Below are 25,390 nucleotides of genomic sequence, written 5' to 3' on the forward strand. Positions count from 1 at the left end.
CTTGACTTCTTTCTTGGAAATCTTTGTCTCCAATAGGAACTCAGCAGGGGAGAATCCCAGGAAGAGAAGAGGGGATCACCAGTTCCTGGACTTGCAGAGGGCTTGTCTCCACCCATGTTTGGAATATCTATTATCTGGTCTTATCAGCATAGTAAACCTGTAACTGTCTCAGATTTAATATCTTGGCTAAAAGAACCAGAAGACCTAAGAAGTACAGGACTGTAATTTAAAACTTGCTGCAACTTAAATTAGAACTGGAATCATCAGTCCTTTGAGTCATGTGGGTTGAAGATCACTTACAGCTAATAGCTCCATTCACTTCAGCACAAACATCTTGAAGGGACTTAGCTGACTTTTTAAAAAGTCTTTTTTTGGTCAACAATCAACTTTGCTAAATAATTTTAGATTTTGTGCTATTAGCATGGGATGGGGTTGTGGGGGGAGGCAGCAGGAAGAGCTGCCCACCCCACTCAATGCCCACAAATTGCATTGGTGATGGAAGAAAAGAGGGTTAAGATAGCGCTGGTCATTAGCCGTAAAATCAAAGGCCAAAAGTTACAGAATGGTGAATTTGGGTGTTGTCCGTAATCCAAGGGCTTCCGTGGTGGCTCAGTGGTAAAGAATCTACCTGCCAATGCAGGGGACACAGGTTCAATCCCTGGGTTGGGAAGATCCCCTAGAGAAGGAAATGGCAACCCACTCCAGTATTCTTGCCTGGAAAATCCCATGGGCAGAGGAACCTGATGGGCTACAGTGGGTTTTCCAAAGAGTTGGACACGACTTAGCAGCTAAACAACAGCAGCAACAGCTGTAATCCAAAACTTGAGCAAGTCCTATCCAATACTTTCTACGACGATAACTAAAACCATTTCTGGGTGCTCTAGTCAGTATAAATGGATCTCAAAACTTCAGTGAAAATATGATTAGCTGGTGGCCACGAAACACTTAAATGTTGACAAATTTAACTCAGGAAAAAAAGCAGGAGCCAATACACTTAATTACCAAACTTTTGTTCTCCTAAAAGCCTCTGGACATGTCCTTCCAGAAGATGATCTATGCATTAGGAGGGGCAGCCATTAAACGGACCCACACATTTTTCTGCGTGCACGCGTTTATCTCTGTTCTTACCTCCCTACATATCTGTGCACTAAGAGGGGCAGATGCAAAAACGCACATGTATGTTTATCTCCATTCTCACTGCCTCCCACCCCACCCCCATAAAACCCAAATGAGTTTAAAAGTAGTGTTAAGTGCTAATTTCTCAATAAAGCTGATGGCTAAACAATGATGCTTGCTCAGTACTCTTGGCTTCCTCTGCATTGTGCTAATACATGGAAGTGCACTTCCGATGGATTGCTTGGATGGCTTCGAAAGAGCTAAACTAAGCATGTCCTCAGGGCTGCAATAAAGTTTGGGCAATAAAGTGAACTAAAATAAAGGGAAAATATTTATTCTCCTTCCTCAAATAAAGGTAATCTTTGAGGGAAATAATCACAATTACACTGGACTTCTTTACATATGGAGGAATGTAGATGAATAGCATACCACACGTTTTTCAGTGTGTTTAAGACCTCATCACTGACTCAGTGGACATGAGTCTGAGCAAACTCCGGGAGATGAAGAAGGACATGGAAGCCTTCAGTTTGGGTGTGCTGTGATCCATGGGGTCGCAGAGTCGGACATTACTGAGTGGCTGAACGACAACAAAAGGCCTCTCAGAGGGCTTCCCTGATGGCTCAGACAGTAAAGAATCTGCCCACAGTGCAGGAGAACTGGGCTCAGTCCCTGGGTGGGGAAGATCCCCTGGAGAAGGGAATGGCAACCCACTTCTGTATTCTTGCCTGGAGAATTCAATTGTCAGAGGAGCCTGGCGGGTTATAGCCCATGAGGTCGTAAACAGTCAGACATGACTGTTTGACTCACACACACACAAGGCCTCTCGAGGCTTCCCAGGTGCTCAAATGGTAAAGAATCTGCCTGCAAATGCAGGAGAAGCAGGAGATGCAGTTTCGATCCCTGGGTTGGGAAGATGCCCTGCAAAAGGAAATGGCAACCTGCTCCAGTGTTCTTGCCTGGAGAATCCCATGGACAGAGGAGCCTGGCAGGCTGCAGTCCATGGGGCCAAAAAGAGTCAGACACGACTGTGTGGCTGTGTGTGAGCGTCTGACCTGATATTTTAAGATCAGCTGTTTTCAGGTCCCTTGCCTCTACTGGAGTCTGAGCTCTATGGATTCTGGCCACTCATCTTTTTATCCTAACATGATGCCTGGGACAGAGTAGAGGCTCAGTGAACAAATGTATGGATACAGACACAGTAAGTCTCATACGCACAATTTCAAAGTCTCGAGACCAGACATCCATCTAGATGTCATGCCTTTTATCAACCATCTTTAAGAAATTAAAAAAAAAACTTTTCTCCCTGACCCCTTTCTTTAAATCATACACATGAGAAGAATGAATCATTCCCTCAACAGTGAAAATACTAAGATTTGCCTTGGTAATATTGCCCGTAAAAACAACACTGCAAATCAGGAAAGGTGACAAATGGCCAGACTGTGATGATCTCAAAAAATTGTTTTTGTTATATAAAAACAGATAGAATTAACGTCAGACAGTAAAGTAATAATAAACTGCAAACTCTAGCAATGGTAATTTCCACAGCAAATCTTGAAACTAATTATAAAATAACAAAGTTTCTCAAAGGAATTTAGAATAATCTGCCTAAACACACCAGTCTTAATTTCTTCTTTATAACTGAGAATATTTTTTTCACTTAAAAAATATCTCTTCATCTTTAGGAAACAGTCTATACACAGGATCTTATGAATTGCCCCTGTCAAATTTAATTTAAAAGACAATTACATGTTGCAGACATGTGGGTTTTAACAGAAATTCACTTATTATTCAATTCTACCTTATCTTATATTAGTTATATGATAAGAATTTACTGGTTCAATAATTTATTAAAATAATTTTCTTTTGAAAGAGGATGAAAGAGAAAGACAAGAAGTTTGCAACATTAAAGTTATTGCAAAAATACTCACCACACACAGGCTGACTACAGAGGACAGCAGCTCAGATCAGCAGGAAAAACCTTTGGAACACGACTGTTTTGTTGTGCAGCCCAGGGCTGTCATCAGTTAAGGCGGGGTTGGGTGGGAGGGAGGTGTGGAAAGTTAGGAGGTGGGACTGGAGGAAAGAAAGCAAGCCTGTCTTTACTGCTTGGGGTGGGGTGGGGTGGTCAGTGTTTCTCCGTTTAAGAAAGTGGACACTCCGTTCATCTGATTCCATTAATTTTATGTGACATTTGCCTGATGATACTGCTTCCTTAGACAGCAAGATGTATCTATGATTGGGCAAACAACACATCTTATGAAGGTCCAAGTTTTATTTACTTAGAATTTTTAGAATTCATCTATTTCCTAAGGCATTTAAGGGTTTTGACACATGTTTAAAAGTGAGAATTGAGCAGCTGGCCTTACGATTCAAAAATGCTAAAGACATATTTGATTTCCTTCTTGTCAGATTGTTTTCTAAGCTAACGTGCTGTATGGCCAATGAGAGACAAGAGAAGATATTGAAGGTTAGGAGTGCAGGGAGGGACAGTGGCAATTTTGGAGTTACCCGTCTGGTGCTGGTGTGGAGCCTGGATTCTAGAAGGCAAGACTGTCATCGTGGAGATCACTGCAGGGACAATTTCATAGAAAGAGAAGGTGCAGGGTTTCCCTGGTGGCTCAGCAGTAAAGACTGCCTGCAAAGCAGGAGACTCGGGTTCCATCCCTGGTCAGGAAGATCCCCTGGAGAACAGCATGGCTACCCACTCTGGTACTCTTGCCTGCGAAATCTCACGGACAGAGGAGCCTGGTGGGCTATAACCCATGGGGTCGCAAAGAGCTGGACACGACTTAGTGACTAAACAACAACAATGAAGAATGCAGAGGACCTCAGCAAGGATGGCAAACAGAAGCGTAGCTTTAACGGAAGCCAGCATTCCTATTGTTTAATCACAACAGGAATGGGCAGTTCTTAGAGAACGGGCACAGCGATGAGGGAGCTGAATCACTTCATGAATCAGTAGATAGGTACACAGATACGCAATACTGAATATGAAAACTTCAATTGTTTCCTGGTTGCTGATTTAAAATGTGTTCATTTAGCAGAGGTTAAAACATTATCCTTTTCGATGTGACTCTAAGTTGTAGAGATTTTCCCATGGTGTTTGAATATAAAACTTGAATGAGTTTTATCACTGAAACTACTTTATGTTCTCCTTGGTTAGTTGTATGTACAGAAGTTGTTCTTGGAGGTGGAAAATAAGGGGAAAGGAATACCTGGGCACTCACTGATTTTAGGGAGACCTTCATCGAGTCTACTGACATTCACACATACCACTGAGTAGAAAACCCAGGTATCAGCACAATCGTATGACCTTATTGTAGAAGACTGGAGTGTGAGCCAAAACCATAGCACTCAGCCAAAATGGGCTGTGATATCATTCCCGTCCTAGGAGAGTTTATGACCTGGGAGGTGAGACACACCGTATGGCCCATATAGAAAATATCCTTCCCTGGTGGCTCAGTAGTAAAGAATCTGCCTGCCAGTGTAGGAGACACAGGTCCCACCCCTGGATGCGGAAGACCCTGTGGAGGAGGAAATGGCAACCTACTGCAGTATTAAAAAAAAGAAAGAAAGAAAGAAAATATCCTTTTGTTGTTCTTTCAGTTCAGTTCAGTTCAGACAATCAGTCATGTCTGACTCTTTGGGACCCCATGGACTGCAGCACACCAGGCTACCCTGTCCTTCACTATCTCTCAGAGTTTTCTCAAACTCATGTCCATTGAGTTGGTGATGCCATCCAACCGTCTTGTCCTCCATCACCCCCTTTCTCCTCCTGCCTTCAATCTTTCCCAGCACCAGGGTCTTTCCCAGTGAGTTGACTCTTCAAATCAGGTGGCCTAAGTAGTAGAATTTCAGCTTCAGCATCACTCCTTCCAATGAATATTCAGGGTTGATTTCCTTTAGAATTGACTAGTTTGATCTCCTTGCTGTCCAAGTGACTCCCAAGAGTCAAAGCAAGAGGTCATCAAGTTCTAGGCCACTTATTCTGTGGATCTTTGGCAAATCTCTTAACAAAAAAGGTTGTAATGTATTAAATCTCCAGCATGTGCTTAAAGCACAAAATCATTTCAACTAATGTGTCATATATCTTCCTCATTTGACATTCATAGCAACTGTCATTGTTACTACTACTACTACCACTAATAAGGAGACTAAGTCCAGAGAAGTCAAGTAGTTTCCAAGGGCCCTACAGCAGCTAATCTGAAAGAGTGGAATGTGAATCCAGGCTTATCTGACATTAAAGTCTGTATTTTTCCACTATGATTCTCAACTACAAAACAGTGGTGAAAACATCCACATCTCAGGACCCTGGTGAAGATTAAATAAGATAATATGGGAGAGCCTGGATACATGAATGATATGCAATAGAGTTGCGTTTCCCTCCCCTCTCACCCCTACCCTTTCCCAAGATGAGGCCCTTTTTAAAGGTTCTTTCAAAGCCATCTGTATACCCCTCTCCTCCACAGTAGGACATCTCACCTGCCCCATTCTCCAGCTGGACACTGAGCCCTTTGAAGGACAGGGGGAGGCCTCTGTCACTGGCATGAGTGAAATTCAGGGACCCTTGGGATCACATTGAAATGTCTTTAGAGTTATGGTCCGAGCCAGCCACAGGTGTCACAGTAGTAGAGAATCCACCTGCCAATTCAGGAGACGTGGGTTCAATCCCTGGGTCAGGAAGATCCCCTAGCGGAGGAGATGGCAACCGACTCCATCATTCTTGCCTGGAAAATCCCAGGGACAGAGGAGCCTGGTGGGCTACAGTCCATGGGGTCACAGAGGTGGACATGACTGAGCATTGACTCACTCACTCACTGAGCCAGTCACACAGAATTAGGAAAAGAACCACCCAGGGATTAATTGAATTCCATCAAGTGGGGAAGGATCCAGGATTTGGGAACTTCATGCGTTCTGCCCAGTTATACCAATTGAACACTTTAAAAAGGGACCTACCAGGTCATCTGTGATTGGAGTTAAATCAAGCCCCCCAGGTTCTATATTCTAGTCTCTGATTCTTTTTTATTCATTCACGCAACAAACATATACATATATGCTGAGTCCTTGCTATACAACAGGACTGTGTGAGGTACCAGCGATATAAGAGCAACAAACAGAGTTCCTGCTCTCAAGATGCCCCTTTGGGTTTATCCTACTAAGGGAGGAAGAGGAAAGAAAAACACACGCAAACACAAACAAACCCCAAGCCAACATCCAAGTGAATAAAACGGTTGCCTATTGTTCTAAGGGTTGTAAAGGCAGTCATCAAGGGGCTGTGGTTCTGAAAGAGGGAGTCGGGGAAGGCAGGACCTACCTCAGACAGGATGGGCAGGGGAGGCCTCCCTGGAGCAGACACCCGAGGAGGATCGGGAGGTGGCTGTGTGGATGGGTGGGAGGAGCATTCCAAGAGAGGGCAAAAGTCCCGGCGTGAGCTCAGTGGATTTGAGGAAGTGAAAGGAGCATCTGTAGAAGTAGGAAGTGTTCAGATGGTCTACGTGAGGAGTCCTGGAATGGCAGAAGGGAGAGGTTTATAGGACTATTCAGGAAAGGCTCCACAGGAACTTCTGTGATGGTCCAGTGGTCAAGACGCCGAGTTTCCACTGCAGGGGGTGTGGGTTCGATCCCTGGTCAGGGGTCCTACGCGCTGTGTGGCCAAACACTAAAAAAATTAAGAACAAAAACAACAGAAAAGACTCCATGAAGAACTATATATATATTAAAACGTGTTTATTTATTTATGGCTCTGCTGGGTCTTCATTACTGTGTCGGCTTTCTCTAGTTGCAGCAAGCAGGGGCTACTCCCTAGCTGTGGTGCATGGCTTCTCATTGCATTGGCTTCTCTTGTTGCACAGCATGGGATCTCGGGTGCTTGGGTTTCAGTATTTGCAATGTACGGCTTAGTTGACCTGCAGCATGTGGAATCTTCCCGGACCAGGACTTGAACCTATGTCCCCTGCATTGACAGAAAGCTTCTTAAGCACTGGACAACCAGGGAAGTCCAAGAACTATATTTTCAAGGAGACAGACTTGTGAACAGGTGTGTGTGTGTGTGTGTGTGTGTGTGTGTGTGTGTGTATGTGTGAACTCCTGCTGAGAAAATCACCAGGCCATTTTTTTTTTTTTTTGGTCTTTCTTTGATCAAAAGATGTGGCATGGCCACAACCTGGCTGGTGTTACTCTTTTCTTTGCAAACAGGCTCCACAAGCTCTGGGGCTGAGAATGTGGAGATTTAGTGGTTGATAACAAATTCTCTGAGAAAAGTGATCAGGTTGGGTATTGACTAGACTGCTTTGGAGAGTCATTGCCATTTTCAAAAAGGACTAAGTAGCCGCTGGCCTGCGTCATATGGGCACTGCCTGGGGTGGAGTTCTATAACAATTGCTTCTGCGGTTAGTCACTGAGTAAATGTTTATCAAGACAGTCTGGCATACGGGTGCCCAGTATGGCTTCTGGAGTTAGAATCACTGCTGGCTCACTGTGTGACCTCGGTCTAGCTAGTCACCATCTCTGCTTCAAATTCTTCATAGGGTTACTGTTGGGATTAAATACTGAACGTGTCCTAGCAGTCTGAGCTTCCCTGGTGGCTCAGTGGTAAAGAATCCGCTTGCCAATGCAGGAGACTTGGGTTCAATCCTTGAGTCAGATCCCTGGAGAAGGAAATGGCAACCCACTACAGTATTCTTGCTGGGAAATCCTATGGACAGAGGAGCCTGGTGGGCTACAGTCTGAAGGGTCACAAGGGTCAGACTTGACTTTGTGACTAAAGTCATGTAGTCATACCGCCACTACATAGCAATCTATAAGTATGTCTATAGTTCAGTTCAGTTCAGTCGCTCAGTCGTGTCCAACTCTTTGCGACCCCATGAATCGCAGCACGCCAGGCCTCCCTGTCCATCACCATCTCCCGGAGTTCACTCAGACTTATATCCATCGAGTCCGTGATGCCATCCAGCCATCTCATCCTGGGTCGTCCCCTTCTTCTGCCCCCAACCTCTCCCAGCATCAGAGTCTTTTCTAATGAGTCAACTCTTCGCATGAGGTGGCCAAAGTACTGGAGCTTCAGCTTTAGCATCATTCCTTCCAAAGAAATCCCAGGGTTGATCTCCTTCAGAATGGACTGGTTGGATCTCCTTGCAGTCCAAGGGACTTTCAAGAGTCTTCTCCAACACCACAGTTCAAAAGCATCAATTCTTCGGCGCTGAGCCTTCTTCACAGTCCAACTCTCACATCCATACATGACCACAGGAAAAACCATAGCCTTGACTAGATGGACCTTAGTCGGCAAAGTAATCTCTCTGCTTTTGAATATACTCTCTAGGTTGGTCATAACTTTTCTTCCAAGGAGTAAGCGTCTTTTAATTTCATGGCTGCAGTCACCATCTGCAGTGATTTTGGAGCCCCCAAAAATAAAGTCTGACATTGTTTCTACTGTTTCCCCATCTATTTCCCATGAAGTGATGGGACCAGATGCCATGATCTTCGTTTTCTGAATGTTGAGCTTTAAGCCAACTTTTTCACTCTCCTCTTTCACTTTCATCAAGAGGCTTTTTAGTTCTCTTCACTTTCTGCCATAAGGGTGGTGTCATCTGCATATCTGAGGTGATTGATATTTCTCCCGGCAATCTTGATTCCAGCTTGTGTTTCTTCTAGTCCAGCGTTTCTCATGATGTACTCTGCATAGAAGTTAAATAAGCATGGTGACAATATACAGCCTTGACATACTCCTTTTCCTATTTGGAACCAGTCTGTTGTTCCATGTCCAGTTCTAACTCTTGCTTCCTGACCTGCATACAGATTTCTCAAAAGGCAGGTTAGTATTCAGCAAATACTGCTTTTCGCCCCCCCCCCCCCCCCGCCCGTCCCTTGAATTAAGGAAGTGGGGAAAAGGAATCATAACGAAAAGAAATTTAAGAAGTAGAATCCGCAGACTTGCTATATGGAATGTGGACAGTGAGACAGCAAAATTGAAATGGATCTCAAGTTTCTATCCTGGGACACTGCTTGGCAGTTGTATTGTTTAAGACTCTTTCTGACTCCAGTCACAGAATATTAACTGTAAATATTAAGTGTCAGTCATGGGCTTCCCTCATAGCTCAGTTGGTAAAGAATCTGCTTGCAATGCAGGAGACCCAGAGTTGATTTCTGGGTCAGGAAGATCCCCTGGAGAAGGAAATTGCAACCCGCTCCAGTATTCTTGCCTGGAGAATCCCATGGACAGAGGAGCCTGGCGGGCTACAGTTCATGGAGTCACAAAAGTCCAACATGAGGTGGATTCTTTACTGTCTGAGCCACCAAGAGCCCAAGAATCCTGGAGTGGGTAGCCTGTCCCTTCTCCAGGGGATCTTCCTGACTCTGGGATTGAACCGGGGTCTCCTGAATTGCAGGTAGATTCTTTATGCCCGAGCTACCAGAGAAGACCATATTAAGCAAAAAAGGAAATTTATTGCCTCATATCTGAAAAATCTTGGGTGCAACCAGTTTTGGGACCAACTTGCTCCAGGTCCAACCATGTGATCAAGGCTCAGTGGTCTTAGCTCTGCTCTGCTTCATGCCAACTTCATTCCTTCTCAAACATCACATGGAGGTACAGGGGCCACCAACAGCTCCAGACTTGTCCTCTCAGATCGTCTATAATAAATAGGTAAATAATAACAGTAGTTAACACCCACATTTGCTTACACCAAAAAGAGCAGGCAACTACTCTTTTTATATATATTGACACTTGTAATTTTCACAAGAATGATGTAGGTAGAAAAAACTCTCTAGAAACCAATGAAAAAGATTTCACTTTTATTGAGATTAATAGGACCCTGAAACAGTACTAAAAGGAACATTTAGAGCTCTAAAATGCCTTCATAATTTAAAAGTAAAACCAAAAAAAAGGAACTAAATATTCATCTTAAGAAAGATAGAAAAAGAAAACACAAAACTGAAATCAATCAACAAAGGTAAAAGTTGAAATTAATGATATAGAAAAATAATAGATTAAAATAGTATTAGTAAGAAGGATGAATTAGAATCTGCTGGAAATAACTCCAAAAGTTAGTGAATAGACTAATAAACTGTATATAAAACAGACCAAAATAATGCGCAAAGTTGACGAGGTCAAAAAAGAGAAGGAAATAAAAGAGGGTAGGAATGAGAAAAAAAGGCATGACCATAGGCATGTGAGAAATTTAAAAATTTGAGAGACTCGTTATAGGCAAGTCTACAGCAATGCTTATGAAAGCCTACAGAAATGTGTGATTTCCTGGCAAAACACAAGCTATTTAAAACAGACCCAAGAAGACAGAGAAAACAAAAGCAGAACAACAATAATGTGCTTGGAGGTCAATACTGAAAAGATTCTAGGACCCGATGGCCTCAGAGTTGGGCTTTAATCTACCTCTAAATGCCGACAATTCCAGTGCCAAGTAATTTAGACCCTTGCTCCTCAAAGTGTGTTCATGGACTGGTAGTATTAGTATCACCTGGGAGCTGGTTAGAAATGGAAATTCAGCCACTCCTCCAAGCCATAGAAAAGTCTTTTAAAATGATGTTTTGAAGCCAATGTAATTTTAACACCAAAATTTAAGAAAGAAAAAAATGTATAGATTATTTTTAAGTACTAATTATAATTATAGATTAATATCACTGATGATTTAGAGAGGAAAATTATAGAAGACTTCTTTATACATTATATCAAAAGAATAAAAGGCAATAAATAAGCAAGGTTTATTCCACAACTGCATGAGTGGGTCAGTCTCTAAATCCATCACCATAATTTATTACACTGATAAACTAAGAGAAAACATCAGCAGATATTCTAACAACACTTGCTTAAATTCAACAACCATTCAATCTGAATAAAAATTCGAAGCAGGTAGGTATAAAAGAAAATTATTTAAACAGGCAAAAGACTATATTCCAAACCAATAACAAATATTATCTTAAGAGAATATGATAAGATGGATGGATACTAGATGAACATACAGAAATCAAAAGGTCTTTTTCAGCTCTAATCGGTTTAGTTCAGTCACTCAGTCATGTCCGACTCTTTGCAACCCCATGAGTCGCAGCACACCAGGCCTCCCTGTCCATCACCAACCCCCGGAGTTCACCCAAACTCATGTCCATTGAGTTGGTGATGCCACCCAGCCATCTCATCCTCTGTCGTCCCCTTCTTCTCCTGCCCCCAATCCCTCCCAGCATCAGGGTCTTTTCCAATGAGTCAGCTCTTCGCATGAGGTGGCCAAAGTATTGGAGTTTCAGCTTCAGCATCAGTACTTCCAATGAACACTCAGGACTGATCTCCTTTAGGTTTCTGCTCTAACAAGAACCAGCAAAAAGTAAAAATGGGAACGTATTTTTTCCATTTATAATAACGATGAAAACTATAAACTACTTAGGAATAATTCTAATAAGAATGTAAGAGAAAATATAGAGAACAAAATCTTACTGTCTTGTTAAATCAAAAAAAAAAAAATCTGAATAGCTGGAAAATTTTCATGTTTTTGGATGAGAAATCTTATAATAAAGTCAATTCTTTTAAAATTGATTTCATGCAGTTCCATTAGAATGAAAACAAGGGTTTTTTTTTCTTTCTTTGAATTAGATAAAATAATCATATAGTTCATTGGGGAAGATAAGTCCAATATTAGGTTAAGAAAACTATAAAAAAGGGAAATAGTATCTAAAGCTGAAGCTCCAGTACTTTGGCTACCTGATGTGAAGAGCCAACTCATTGGAAAAGACCCTGATGCTAGGAAAGATTGAAGGCAGGAGGAGAAGGGGACGACAGGATGAGATGGTTGGATGGCATCACTGTCTCAATGGACATGAGTTTGAGGAAATTCCAGGAGACAGTGAAGGACAGGGAAGCCTGGAATTCTGCAGTCCATGGAATCACGGAGTCAGACATGACTTAGCAACTGAACAACAACAAATAGGTTTTGATGTTTTATTTAAGTGACATTTTTTGGGGGATGCCCATGTAGAAATATCCAGCTGCTAACGTGAGAAAATGCGATTTTCATTCTCTGGTAGGACCAGAGAAGTGGGTCTGAGAACTTTCTGTTGAGATCTTATGAATGGCTGAGTTACCAAGGAAGAGAAAATGATATTCCCAGGAGTTATGGTTGGAGACCTGAGGCCAGTCCAGTTGTTACTCCAGTGCTACCTCCAGACCATGTCATTCTGGGTACACCATTCAATGGCTTTAATGAACCTTGTCTGTGTACTCAGTTACACGAAGAGCTATTAATATTAACATCTGCCCTCCACTCCACAGAACATAAGCGTGATGTCTGAGTGGTTGTGGTCGTGGTTGTAAACCAGCAAGCATGATGCAAATTAAAGATGTGGGTGAGAGTGGTGCTGCCTGACACTGAGCACTGGGGTTCTGGCCTCACCCTTTCACCTGGTCCACAGACACCTACCCATCCTTCAGATCTCAGACCCAGCGGTCTTCCCTGATCGCCCCTTGGCCCAGTGCCCCATCATGAACTGCCATTGCAAGCCCACCTTTGTTTCCTGTGTTGATTTGATTCATACCTGTCTCTCTGGTCTCAGGGGCACCCCCTAGGGAGCAGGCTGTACATCCATTTTGCTCCCTCTTGGGAGCACATTGCAGCCCCTCTGGAAATATTCACTGAGTGAATAGAGGAGAAAACCAAGTGAGAAAGATAACAGGAGGGATAGAGCCAGAGGAGGAGGAGGAAACCCCCTCCAGAAAACAACAACAACAACAACAAACCGCAGCTGGAGACAAGTTGTAGAGAACAGTTTTGTAAAGGAGGCAGGGCAATGATGCTGTATGCTTTAAGAAGCAAAACTGAGAGAGGAATGCGAGAAAGCCCTGGATTAACTGTAAATTGCTCTGGTTACAGTGTGGCTGCCACTGAAACAATTGTGTAACTATGAAAAGTGGCAAAGCTGATGGATGAAAGTCTTTGGGTTTCTAAAGAAGGGAAATGCAAGCACTGAAACTTTTCCTATTTCCGTTAGCTCTAGGTAACCTTGCTCTGTGAAGCTAGAAGACAAAAGGCATGCAAATTCAGCAGAGTAACTTGAATGGAGATGTTGAATAGTAACGCTGGAAAACCAGGTGTGTGTATTCTACCCCACAGGTCAGTTGTTGCTAGAGAAGTTTCCAGTTAACCAACTTTTGTTCAAAACCCTAACACTGTTAATACTGTGTGACACACTTCAAAGCTGTTAAGAGAGTAGATCTTATGTTTTCAGCACAGAAAAGAAGCTGTAATTGTGTGACTTGATGGAAGTGTTAGCAGCAGGTGGTAATCTTTGCCAATAGGTAAGTGTATCAGCTCAACAGTTTGCAAACCTTATACTCACTGAATGTTATATGTCAGTGATATGTCAATAAGGCTGGGGAAAATCCCATGTGTTATTGAAGGAGGAAACAGACAGAACAGGTTCCATCTTGAAAGCAGGACTCCATCTTGGGCCGGACTGTGGACTTTGAGCTATATGCCCGGTATCTATGGAAACGAGATACTAACTGGAAAACCAGATCCCCCGATGAAGGAGCCTCAGGACTTGTACCTAGACTCTCCTTCGCCTAAAAGAATGTGCTAATTATCTCTGTAACAGAACAAAGTCGTAAATCCCATTATGCTTATGGGGTATGACCACAGGCCTATTGATAAATGTCCACTGTTTAACTATCTAGGCTTATGACACATGAATCATGGGTTAACTTTGATTGTATCTCTCTTTTACTTTGTCCAGACTAGTTTCAAGGAATTTGGGGAGGTGGGTCTGAGCACATACACTTAGGGTATATAAGGTTTTCACAAAAACTGGTCGGGGTCCTTGCTTAAGAGGAGACTCTGCCTTGGGTCCACCGGTGTAATAAACTGCACTCCACTATCTGCATTGTCCTTCTGAGTGAGTGTTTCCGGAACGCATGGCTATAACATTATAGCTAATTTGGGTCCATGTATTTTGTGCATTTAATAACTTTCACATGCTGTTTTATAGGGTGGACACTAATTTTCCTAAGCTCCATTTTTGTCTAGGAATGTGAAATATTTGGATGATGTTTTATTCCCGGTTGACCCTACAGATCGATGTTTCTCTGTAGCTATAAAAATTCCAGGAGGTGATAAGAACACCTAAGCTTTAAATATAATCTGTCATAAAATAAAATGTAGTATCCTTATTCCTTGGAGGTCTCATCCTTTTTCTTGAGTGTATGGTGGAGACTTCCAATGATTACATTTTTAAATACTGTGGTAAAAATATGCATAACATAAAACTTACTGATTTTTCATGGTCCAGGCACTGGTTGGAAAAGAATTTCCAGACATAGACAGAATGAGAGGGAAATAAAGTTTATTAGAGTGGGAGACACTGTTAGAACAGCGGGCCAGCTCAAGGGAGAGCTGACGTTGAACAGGGGTTCTTAGTAAACTCTTAGTGAACAGGGTCCACTTTTATAGCCATGTACAAGGAGTGGGATAAGAGTCTTGTGGGTCATTTGCTGATTGGATGAGGCATGTATCCTGGGTAGGGGAAAGAGTAAAGAATAAAGAGTAAAAAATACCTTCTCCCTATGGGGTAGCAGGGGAGACAGGTTATACTGCTCAGGAGGACCTGAAATCTATTAATAGTTACAACATGGGGGAGGGAAAGATGATAAGGGTCTGGTTTTTCCATTCCTGCATTCCAAGACCCTCCTGGGTTTTATCTGCTCTTTTGTCCTTGGGTCACCACGCTGATCACCTTTTTTTAAGTGCACAATTCAGTAAAACTAAATATACTCACATTTTTGTTCCACCAATCTCCAGAATTTTTCATCTTGCAACACTGAAACTCTATATTCATTAAACAAAAACTCCCTATTTCCTTCCCCATCCCACTCCTGGCAATCACTCTGATGGTAACTTTTCTTTTTGGGTCGATTTCCTGGAAGTTCTGCCTGGGTGGGTGTCCTTATGACATCCCTGGGAAACCAGAATTGGTAGGTACCCATAGAAATTAGTGTGTCATTTGATTAATCCAGAGGATTAGTGACTAGGTACAATTCTACGCCAAGAGGAAACAAAATTCAGGGGTGGATTCATAGACACTAAAATCCGTGTGGGATCTTAGTTCCCTGACCAGGGATCAAAGCCAAGTCCCCTGCATTGAGAGGCGGACTCTCAAGCACTGGGCTACCAGGGAAGTCTCTGTAATTTTTAAGTCACTCATTTTCTACCATCTTTTATAGCATCCACACTGATATATTCACCACTTAACTAAATTTGGCTGATATACTTGGAATGTCTACTAAGTATTTACAAGTCCATCATCATATTAACTCCTTAGAAATGCCCCAGAGGAGGATGTTATTATTACCATCTTTATTTTGCAGATGAAAAAATGAAGTTCAGAAAGCCTGGGTGAATTTTCCAGAGTCACAAAACTAGAAAAGGTAGAGTCAAGATGGCCTCAGTGGCTCTGAATAAAGGCGGAGCTCTCTTGATTTCCGCGTATGTTAACTACAGCTAGAAAGTGGGCAGTCAATGGGTCGTGCATCTGTGCTAAGTCACTCAGTTGTGTCTGACTCTTTTGCAGCCCCATGGACTGTAGCCTGCCAGACTCCTCTGTCCATGGGACTTTTCAGGCAAGAATACTGGAGTGGGTTGCCATTACCTCCTCCAGGGGATCTTCCCTGACCCAGGGATTGAACCTGAATCTCCTGAATTGGCAGGCAGATTCTTGATCATGGAGCCACCTGGGAAGACCCGGTCGATTGGTCATCAACACACTTATTTGTTGAGCACTTACTCTGCCAGGCATCCAGGACCCAGTAGTAAATGAGATCCCAGTAAACCAGTCCTTTGCTAGCCAAGGTTGCACTGCAAGAAGATGGAAAATCACAGAAGATCACAAATGCATTGCAAAAGGGGGCTTTGGGAGAGTAAAACAAGGGAAACCCACCTGGGCTGAAGTGAGGTAGGGGGTGGAAGAATCATAGTAGGAAGGGAATCACAAACAAGCATTTTCCTTCTGAAAACAAAGCTTCAGGACCCAGCCCTTAATTTCTATTGCCTACACAGCCAAATGCATTCATGCTTGTTTTGCCTTGTGGGATGATTCAGTTACTGCACAGGTGGGTTCAATCGAATTGTGGGTAGAAGGTTCAACCCCACCCAGACCAGTGAAGCTGGTTTGGGTTTTCACATCCTGTGAAATACACACTCTATGAAAAATTTTGTTTAAATACACTATTTTGGAGCAAAAACTAAAATTAGATCCTGGGTGAGAAAGTAGCACGTGGCTCATCACCTACTCTACTCCAAGCAAGGGAGGAGCCTCTCATCTTTGTGGGGATGAAAAGTGTTGTTTGACTTGATACAAATTTTGAAAAAGAGACTGCTGCATTGCTCTCTTCCTCCAAGTTGACACAATCATGGAAAAAGTTGACAGGAAAGTGCTTTCAAGACACAATTGCAAAAATTAACAGTAACATTCGAAAGAACTCACTTCTGCTTAAAAGAAAAAAAAAAAGAACATGTTTCTTCAGTTACTTGCATTCTTGTAATTAACATTCATTTTAACACACTGTATGAACTTAACCACTGCCATTGAATGTTGCAGAGCTCTGAATACACTAGGCTCAACAAACTGAGCGGATCATTGCGTTGGTCCCTGGGTTATAAAGATGCACCAAAGACTTTATTCTTGCTGCTCTTCTATAGATTATAGTCTACGACTACAGGAATCTTGCTTTCCGGACTTTCTGGACCTGTCCCAATTTCAGATTATTCAGTTCCTGGTCCAACCACAGCTCCTTGGAGACAAGGGACTCCCTTGTCTTATCTGTTATTGTGTATCTGTTTCCAATAGAGTGTTTGCATACTACACAAGATCAATGGATTACTTGTGTAGGAGAGGAAATATTTTCCTCTACCCTTCTAGGTTCTTGTGGCTGGTCTGTTAATGAAATTGACATAAGATAATTAACAGGAGAAAAACAAAGCTAGTTATGTTTGTACAGGAGCCCCACAAAGACAATGAGATCCAAGGACAAGTTAGGTAATTATAGCCAAGGAATGGGATGGCCCTGGGACTTCAAAAAGAGGTGGTGATTTATGGAATGGTAAGAAAAGCAGATATTCTTGTTATTAGGTGTCTGTCCTGCCACGCAGTTCAAATAAGAATTATCTCTTGGGCTTCCTGGTGGCTTAGTGGTAAAGAATCCACCTGCCAATGCAGGAGACGTAAGTTTGATCCCTGGGTCAGGAAGATCTCCTGGAGAAGAAAATGGCAATGCACTCCAGTATTCTTGCTTGGGAAATCCCATGGACAGAGGAAGCTACAGTCCATCAGGTCACAAAAGAGTCGGACATGACTTTACAACTAAACAACAAAAATTCTGAACACAGAAATCACAGCTGGGAATTTACAGCTGACAAGTAGTCTGAGGAGGTCAGTAGTAAACTGTGAGGTTGTAAGGGAAGACATTACGGGTAGGGGGATTCTTGCTAAACTGACTTAATAAGGTTCTTGCTAAATGACTGAATAAGATTCTTGCTGAAGACAGACCAGAGTGATGAGATAACTGTGGGGGAGGAGGGGGAGGAGGAATTTGATCAGATACAAAAGTCAGGGAGGAATTCCCTGGTAGTCCAGTGGTTAAGATTCTGAGCCTCCACTGCAAGGGGCATGGGTTCAATCCCTGGTCAGAGAACTAAAATCTCACATGCCGCACAGTGTAGTCAAAAGTCATATAGATATTAAGGGTGAGGAATTCTCTCTAAACGGACTTAGCAAGATTCTTGCTGCATTGGCCTCAGCAAGGACAGGTCAGGGACAACAAGGTTGAGACCTGGTGGGGAAGATGTCTCAGAGGAGCCTTACAGAACTGAGTCTTCATCAGGCTTCCCTGGTGGCTCAGAGGTTAAAGTGTCTGTCTGCAATGTGGGAGACCTGGGTTCAATCCCTGGGTTGGGAAGATCCGCTGGAGAAGGAAATGGCAACCCATCAGCTACTTGGGCTCTTGAACTAGAATAACTGGACTTGAATTCTCATTCTGTATCGTCTTGAACAATTTGCTCTATCTCTCTGTGCCAGTTATACATTGATGATGGTAATAATACCTACCTCTTCAGGATACTGTGAGAAGCGATTAAATATATAAGGCGCTTAGAACTGGCACCAAGTAAGTGGTCAATAAATGTTAGCTGCTGATGCTGGTGTTGCTTCTTCTTACCACTCTGATTAACTCCTTTGACCGTAGAACAAACATTCAGAAAGCACAGGAAGTGAAGTGTAGTCAAAGGCCTTGTTTGAGTCTCAGCAGGGCCATTCACCAAGGTTATCCAAGGGAACTTGCCTGACCTATATTGAGTCTTTTGTTTCCTCATTTTTCACTGAGATCAATGAGTCATGCACTCTCTCTGAAAGGTTCCTGCAAGAGTCAATGGAGATAACCGGTGTGAAGTTGTAAAGCTCTGTTCAGACGGAAGGGATTCTAAAACGCCCTACTCTTACCCTTGTTCCACTTCCGAGCCCAGGCTGTGTTTCACAGGCTTCTCAGAAACCTCTCATCAGCATTCCCCCCACCCACTTCCTTCAACCTTTGGACTTTGCTGGAATCCACTTAATACTCACTTTACAAGGCTTCACTCTACTGTCCTACCCACACCTACCTGCTGTTCACGTGTCCCCATCAGTCACAACCCAATCTAGACATCACGTTATGCTGAGCTTGTCCTCTTACATTTCTTTAAAATTTTGAGGAACTCTGACTGAAGGAGCATTGCCAGGAGCATTGCCAGATAAAATACAGGGTCCCGGGACTTCCCTGGTGATCCAGTAGATAAGAATCTGCCCTTTAATGCATGGGACATGGATTTGATCCCTGGTCTGGGAACTAGGGGCTTCCCTGATAGTTCAGTTGGTAAAGAATCCACCTGCAATGCAGGAGACCCCAGTTTGATTCCTGGGTCAGGAAGATCTCCTGGAGAAGGGATAGGCTACCCATTCCAGGATTCTTGGGCCCTTGTGGCTTGGCTGGTGAAGAATCTGCCTGCAATGTGGGAGACCTGGGTTCAATCCCTGGGTTGGGAAGATCCCCCTGAGAAGGGAAACACTAGCCATTCCAGTATTCTGGCCTGGAGAATTCCATGGACTGTATAGTCCATGGGGTTGCTTGGACATGCCTGAGCAACTTGCACTTCACTTCACTGGGAACTAAGATCCCGCATGAGGTGGGGTAACTAAGCCTATATGCTGCAACAAGAGAAACCCTTGTTCTGCAACTACTGAACCCATGTGCTCTGGAGCCCCCTGTGTGCCATAACTTGAGAAGCCCGTGTACTGCAATGAAGACTCCCTGCAACAATGAAGACCCACCATAGCCAAAAAAATAAAAACATAAAGTGAGAAGAATAAAACAAATACAGGGTCCCTAGTTAAGTCTGAATTTTAGATAAACAATGAATACACTTTTAGTAAAAGTGTGTCCCAAATATTGCATGAGACATACTTACACTATAAATTATGTTTTGTATATCTGAAATTCAAATTTAACTAGGTGTCCTGTATTTTTATTTGCTAAATCTAGCAACTCTATACCCCTTCAAAAGGGGAACAGGTAAAAATATACAGGAGGAAATGGGACCGGGAGGGCAAGTGAGAAGGGAGTGAGAGAACTGTGTGAAAACACCCTAAGTACTACCTTCCTCATCTCACAAAATCCCAGGCCCTCAGGTCTGTGTTGTGCTTAGTCACTCAGTCACGTCAGACTCTTTGCAATTCCGACTCCATGGATGGTAGCCCATCAGGCTCCTCTGTCCATGGGATTCTCCAGGCCAGAATACTGGAGTGGGCTGCCATGTCCTCCTCCAGGAATCTTCCCAACTCAGGGATCGAACCCAGGTCTCCCACATTGCAGGCAGAGTCTTTACCATCTGAGCCACCAGGGAAATCCAAGAATACTGGAGTCAGTAGCCTATCCCTTCTCCAGGAGATCTTTCTGGCCCAGGAATCGAACTGGGATCTCCTGCATTGCAGGCAGATTCTTTACCAGCTAAGCTACCAGAGATGCCTCCTTTAGGTCAATCACGGTGCAAATTTTCCTGAACTACTCCAAGGAAAAAGATAATGACAACATGAACTTTTTCTTTTACCTTGCCCAGAGTGTTCTTTCTAGATCAAAGATTTGATCCTTTCCCTGCTTTAATCATTGATTTTGTAGGGATCTGCAAACTCTGACCCAGGCAAAATCCAGCTGCCTTCTTGTTTTTGTAAATTAGGTTTCTGGAATACAACCACGTTCATTCATTTTCATTTGGACTTTGCTTTCGTGCTGCCATAGCAGAGTTCAGTAGCTGCAGCAGAAATTGTCTGGCCTGCAGAGCCTAAAATGTTTACTCTCTGGCATTTTATTAAATTAAAAAAAATTCTTCCTCCTCATTTTTCCCTTGTAAAACCCTGCTCTAATGTGAGATGGCTCTCTATTTACACCCTATAATTCCTGCTTCTCTGTGCTCCCATAGTATTTACCCATCGCAGCACTTTTAAAAAAAGCCTCTTGTAATTACAAGTTTGGTATCTATCTCTTCTACTGGCAGTGGTTTTCTTGGGTTCCAGGAATCATATTTTGTTTTTCTTTGTAGCTTTCTGAGTGCCTAGTACAAGGAAACACATACTAAGTATCTGTTGAATAAATAAGAGAGAGAAGAGTCTGGGTGTTAGACCCCAAAAGACCTATTTTCAGATCCAATCTCTTCCTCCTACTGTCTACTTATTCAGCATTGATTGAGCAAATTACTAAACCTTTGTGAGCTTCAGTTCTCTCAGCTATAAAATGAGGATAGTAATACTTAGTGAGATATCAGTGAGGTAATGCTTATAAAACACGTGGTGTATTATTCACTCTTTCTCTCATCCTGTTTGAGTGAGAGGAGAGAGGAGAGAAGAAAGGTGAACAGTGATTTCTGAAGAAGAGGTGGATAGAGGAAATGATAAGGATACCAGATGGATAATTTACCAGCATCAGAAACCACTGACGACTGTGACTTGTTTGATGTGCCTGTCTCCAGACCGTCTCTCTGCCTATGGTTGATTCTCTCTGAGTATGGGAACAAAATTAGGTACCAACACAGCTGTGTTGGGCTCTGGGAATAGCCACTGTACCACAAACCAAAGATTTGTCTGGACAGAGCCAGAAATACACACATAATGTCAAGATGCTCAACAAACCACATGGTCTCCATGGCTGGTTCTAATGACCCTTCCCCAGACTGTAGGCATCTCAGTGCCTGAGTCTTCCAAGTCCGTGCCACATGTAAGCAGAGCTCTGCCCTGCCTTGTTCCTGATTTCACTCAGATAGAAAATTTCCCCCATAAAACTAGGAAGTTAGCACTGAACCAATGGGTCAAAGAGTAAATCACAAGAGATACTAGGAAATATATTGAGACAAATGAAAACGAAGCACAGCATTGCAAAACCTATGGGATGCAGCTAACACAACTGAGAGGGAAATGCCTATCTGCTAAAAATGAAGTGAAGGTGAAAGTCACTCAGTCGTGTCCGACTCTTTGCAACCCCATGGACTATACAGCCCATGGAATTCTCCAGGCCAGAATACTGGAGTGGGTAGCCTTTCCCTTCTCCAGGGGATCTTCCTAACCCAGGGATCGAACCCAGGTCTCCCACATTGCAGGCAGATTCTTTACCAGCTGAGCCATAAGGGAAGCCCAAGAATACTGGCATGGGTAGAAAAATCTCAAATCAAAAACCTAAATTTATACCTCAAGAAACTAGAATAATAAGAAAGAGCAAAACCCCAAATTACCAGAAGGAATGACTAATAAAGACTAGAGCAAAAATAAATGAAATAGAAAATAGAAAAACAAAGAAAAAAATGACAAAATTAAGAGTTGGGTTTTTTTTTAAGCCCATTAAATTGTCAAACCTTTAGTTAGACTAAGAGAAAAAAGAGAAGACTCAAAACACAAGAATCAGAAATGGAAAAGGAGACACTATAACTGGTATCACAGAAATAAAATGGATTATATGAGACTACTTGCAACAATTATATGCTAACAAATTGGATAATCTAAGAAAAGAGATCAACTTCTGGAAACATACAACCCAGCAAGACTGAATCATGAAGAAATAAAAAATCTAAACAGACTTATAATTAGTATGAGAATTGAATTAGTAATCATAAACCTCCCAACAAAGAAAAGCTCAGGACTAAATGGCGGGAGAATGCTACCGAATATTTAAAGAAGAATTAACACTAGTTTTCAAATTCTTCCTCAAAAGAAAGAGAAGGGAACCCTTCCAAATTCACCTTATGAGTTTAGCATTACCCAGATGCCAAAATTGAACAAACATACTAAAAGAAAAAAAAAATTACAGACTGATATCTCTGATGAATATTGAGGTAAGAATTCTCAGCAACATACCAGCAAACTGAATTAAACAGCACACTGAAAGGATTATACACCATGTCTAAGTGAGATTTATCTCTGGAATGCAAGGATAGTTAAAATTACACAAATCAGTCAATCCAATACACCATATTAACAGAAGAAGGAAAAACTCACAAGATTACCTCAAACTGATGCAGGAAAAGTATTTGACAAAATCCAATACCTTTTCGGGAGAAGGAAATGACAACCCGTTCCAGTATTCTTGCCAGGAGAATCCCATGGATGGAGGAGCCTGGTGGGCTACAGTCCATGGGGTCGCAAAGAGTCAGACACGACTGAGCGACTTCACTTTCACTTTTCACTTTAGTGCACTGGAGAATGAAATGGCGGCTCCAGTATTCTTGCCTGGAGAATCCCAGGAACAGGGGAGCCTGGTGGGCTGCCATTTATGGGGTTGCACAGAGTTGAGCATGACTGAAGTGGCTTAGCATCAGCAGCAGCAGTAGCAATACCATTTCATGAACTCAACAAATCAGCCTTAGAAGGAAATTACCTGAACATAATAAAGGCTATATGTGGAAAGTCCGTAGCTAATATCACACCCCAATGGTGAAAAACTGAAAGCCTTTCCTCTAAAATCAGAAACAAGGCAAAAATGCCCATTCTAACCATTTCTATTTAAAATAATACTGGATGTCCTAGCCAGACAATTAAGCAAGATAAAGAAATAAAAGGCATTCAAATTGGAAAGGAAGAAATAAAACATTTCTATTTATAGTCATTATCTTATATGTAGAAAACTCTAAAGACTCCACCAGGGCGGGGATATATGTATACATATATTCACTTCACTGTGAACGTGAAGTGAATCAGTTCACTGTACAATGGAAACTAACACAGCATTGTAAAGCAACTATATTCCAATAAAAAAAAACCAACAGAATTGTGGGATACAAAATTAACACGCAGATATCTGTTGCATTTCTATGCACCAACAATGAACAATCTGAAAATGAAATTTATAAAGGAATTCCACTGAAATATTAATAGCATCAAAAATATTAAAATACTTGGAAATAAATTTCACTAAGGAGTCAAAATTTAACTAGGGCTCCAAAATCACTGCTGATAGTGACTGCAGACATGAAATTAAAAGATGCTTGCTCCTTGGAAGAAAAGCTGTGACAAACCTAGACAGCATATTAAAAAGCAGACACATTACTTTGCCAACAAAAGTCCATCTAGTCAAAGCTATGGTTTTTCCAGTAGTCATGTATGGAGGTAAGAGCTGGAACATAAAGAAGGCTGAGCTCTAAAGAACTGATGCCTTTGAACTGTGGTGTTGGAGAAGACTCTTGAGAGTCCCTTGGACGGCAAGGAGATCAAACTAGTCCATCCTAAAGGAGATCAGTCCTGAATATTCATTGGAAGGACTAATGCTGAAGCTGAAGCTCCAATCTTTGGCCACCTGATGTGAAGAACCGACTCATTGGAAAAGACCCTGATGCTGGGCAAGATTGAAGGCAGGAGAAGCAGGGGATGACAGAGCATGAGATGGTTGGATGGCATCACCGACTCAATGGACATGGGTTTGAGCAAACTCAGGGAGTCAGTGAAGGACAGGGAAGCCTGGCATGCTACAGCCCATGGGTTCGCAAAGAGTCAGACAGGACTGAGTGACTGAACTGAACTGAACTGAAGGGGTCAAAAGACATGCACGGTAAACTACAAAACACTGTGAAACAAACTTAAAAATACATAAGTAAATAAAAAGATATCCCATGTTCTTAGACTGGAAGACTTAACATTGTTAAAACTGAACACTGCCCAAATCAATCCACAGATTTAATGTAATCCTCATCAAAATCCCAATGGTAGAAATAGAAAAGTCCATCCTAAAATTCATGTAAAATCTCAACACCTTGTATTCAAAACATTCTTGAGAAAGAAAAATAAAGCTGTAGGCCTTATACTTTCTGATTTCAAAATATATTACAAAGCTATATTAAACAAAATCATATAGTACTGGCATAAAAATAGACACATAGACCAGTGGAATAGAATAGACAGCCCAGAAATAAACCATCATATATACTATATGGTCAAATTATCTTCAAAACCACTATGGGAAAAGGAGAGTCTCTTCAGTAAATGATACTGAGAAAACTGGGTACCCACAGGCACAAAAATGAAATTGGACCCTAACATTATGCTATATACAAAAAGTAACTCAAAATGTATTAAAGACCTAGATATAAGACTTAAAGCTATAAATATCCTAGAAGAAAACCTGTCACACATTATGATATTGTATTTCAGAATGATTTCCGGGTATGATGCCAAAAGCACCGGCAACAAAAGTAAAAATAGACAAATGCAAATACGTCAAGTGTTAAAATGTCTGTTCGGTTCTGTTCAGCAGAGACAACAATCAGCAGAGTTAAAAGTCAACATACAGGGTTGGGAGAAAACATTTGCAAATCATATATCTGATAAGGGGTTAATATTTAGAATATTAAGACTCAACAACAAAATAGAACTGCCTTATGACCCAGCAATCCCACTGCTGGGCATACACACCGAGGAAACCAGAATTGAAAGAGACGAATGTACCCCAATGTTCATCGCAGCACTGTTTGTAATAGCCAGGACATGGAAGCAACCTAGATGTCCATCAGCAGATGAATGGATAAGAAAGCTGTGGTACATATACACAATGGAGTATTATTCAGCCATGAAAAAGAATACATTTGAATCAGTCCTAATGAGGTGGATGAAACTGGAGCCTATTATACAGAGTGAAGTAAGCCAGAAAGAAAAACACCAATACAGTATACCAACGCAAGTATATGGAATTTAGAAAAATGGTAACGATAACCCTGTATGTGAGACAGCA

The 25,390-nt window shown here is 42.1% G+C and overlaps 1 protein-coding gene and 1 long non-coding RNA gene across 7 annotated transcripts in view; both read right to left on the reverse strand.

The window, feature by feature from the left end:
• The window catches only part of LOC101118024 (placenta-specific gene 8 protein-like), a 47,998-nt gene extending 41,499 nt beyond the window's left edge, over positions 1 to 6,499 (reverse strand). For 5 of the 6 annotated variants that reach the window (XM_042251587.1, XM_042251580.1, XM_060417364.1 and 2 more), the window contains exon 1: positions 3,045 to 3,109. The gene's annotated coding sequence lies outside the window, so the exon portion shown is untranslated. Of the gene's footprint in view, positions 1 to 3,044; positions 3,110 to 6,430 lie in introns of those variants that run through there. The other variant, XM_042251582.1, reaches the window with a different exon arrangement.
• A 3,039-nt stretch (positions 6,500 to 9,538) lies between these two features.
• Positions 9,539 to 18,632, reverse strand: LOC121819844 (uncharacterized). Its single transcript, XR_006060190.2, has 2 exons — positions 15,889 to 18,632; positions 9,539 to 9,744 (listed from the first exon to the last, which is right to left on the reverse strand). It is a non-coding gene; the product is annotated as an uncharacterized LOC121819844 (long non-coding RNA).
• Positions 18,633 to 25,390: the final 6,758 nt, after the last annotated feature.

This window comes from Ovis aries, chromosome 6, assembly GCF_016772045.2.
Source record: "Ovis aries strain OAR_USU_Benz2616 breed Rambouillet chromosome 6, ARS-UI_Ramb_v3.0, whole genome shotgun sequence".
NCBI lineage: Eukaryota > Metazoa > Chordata > Mammalia > Artiodactyla > Bovidae > Ovis > Ovis aries.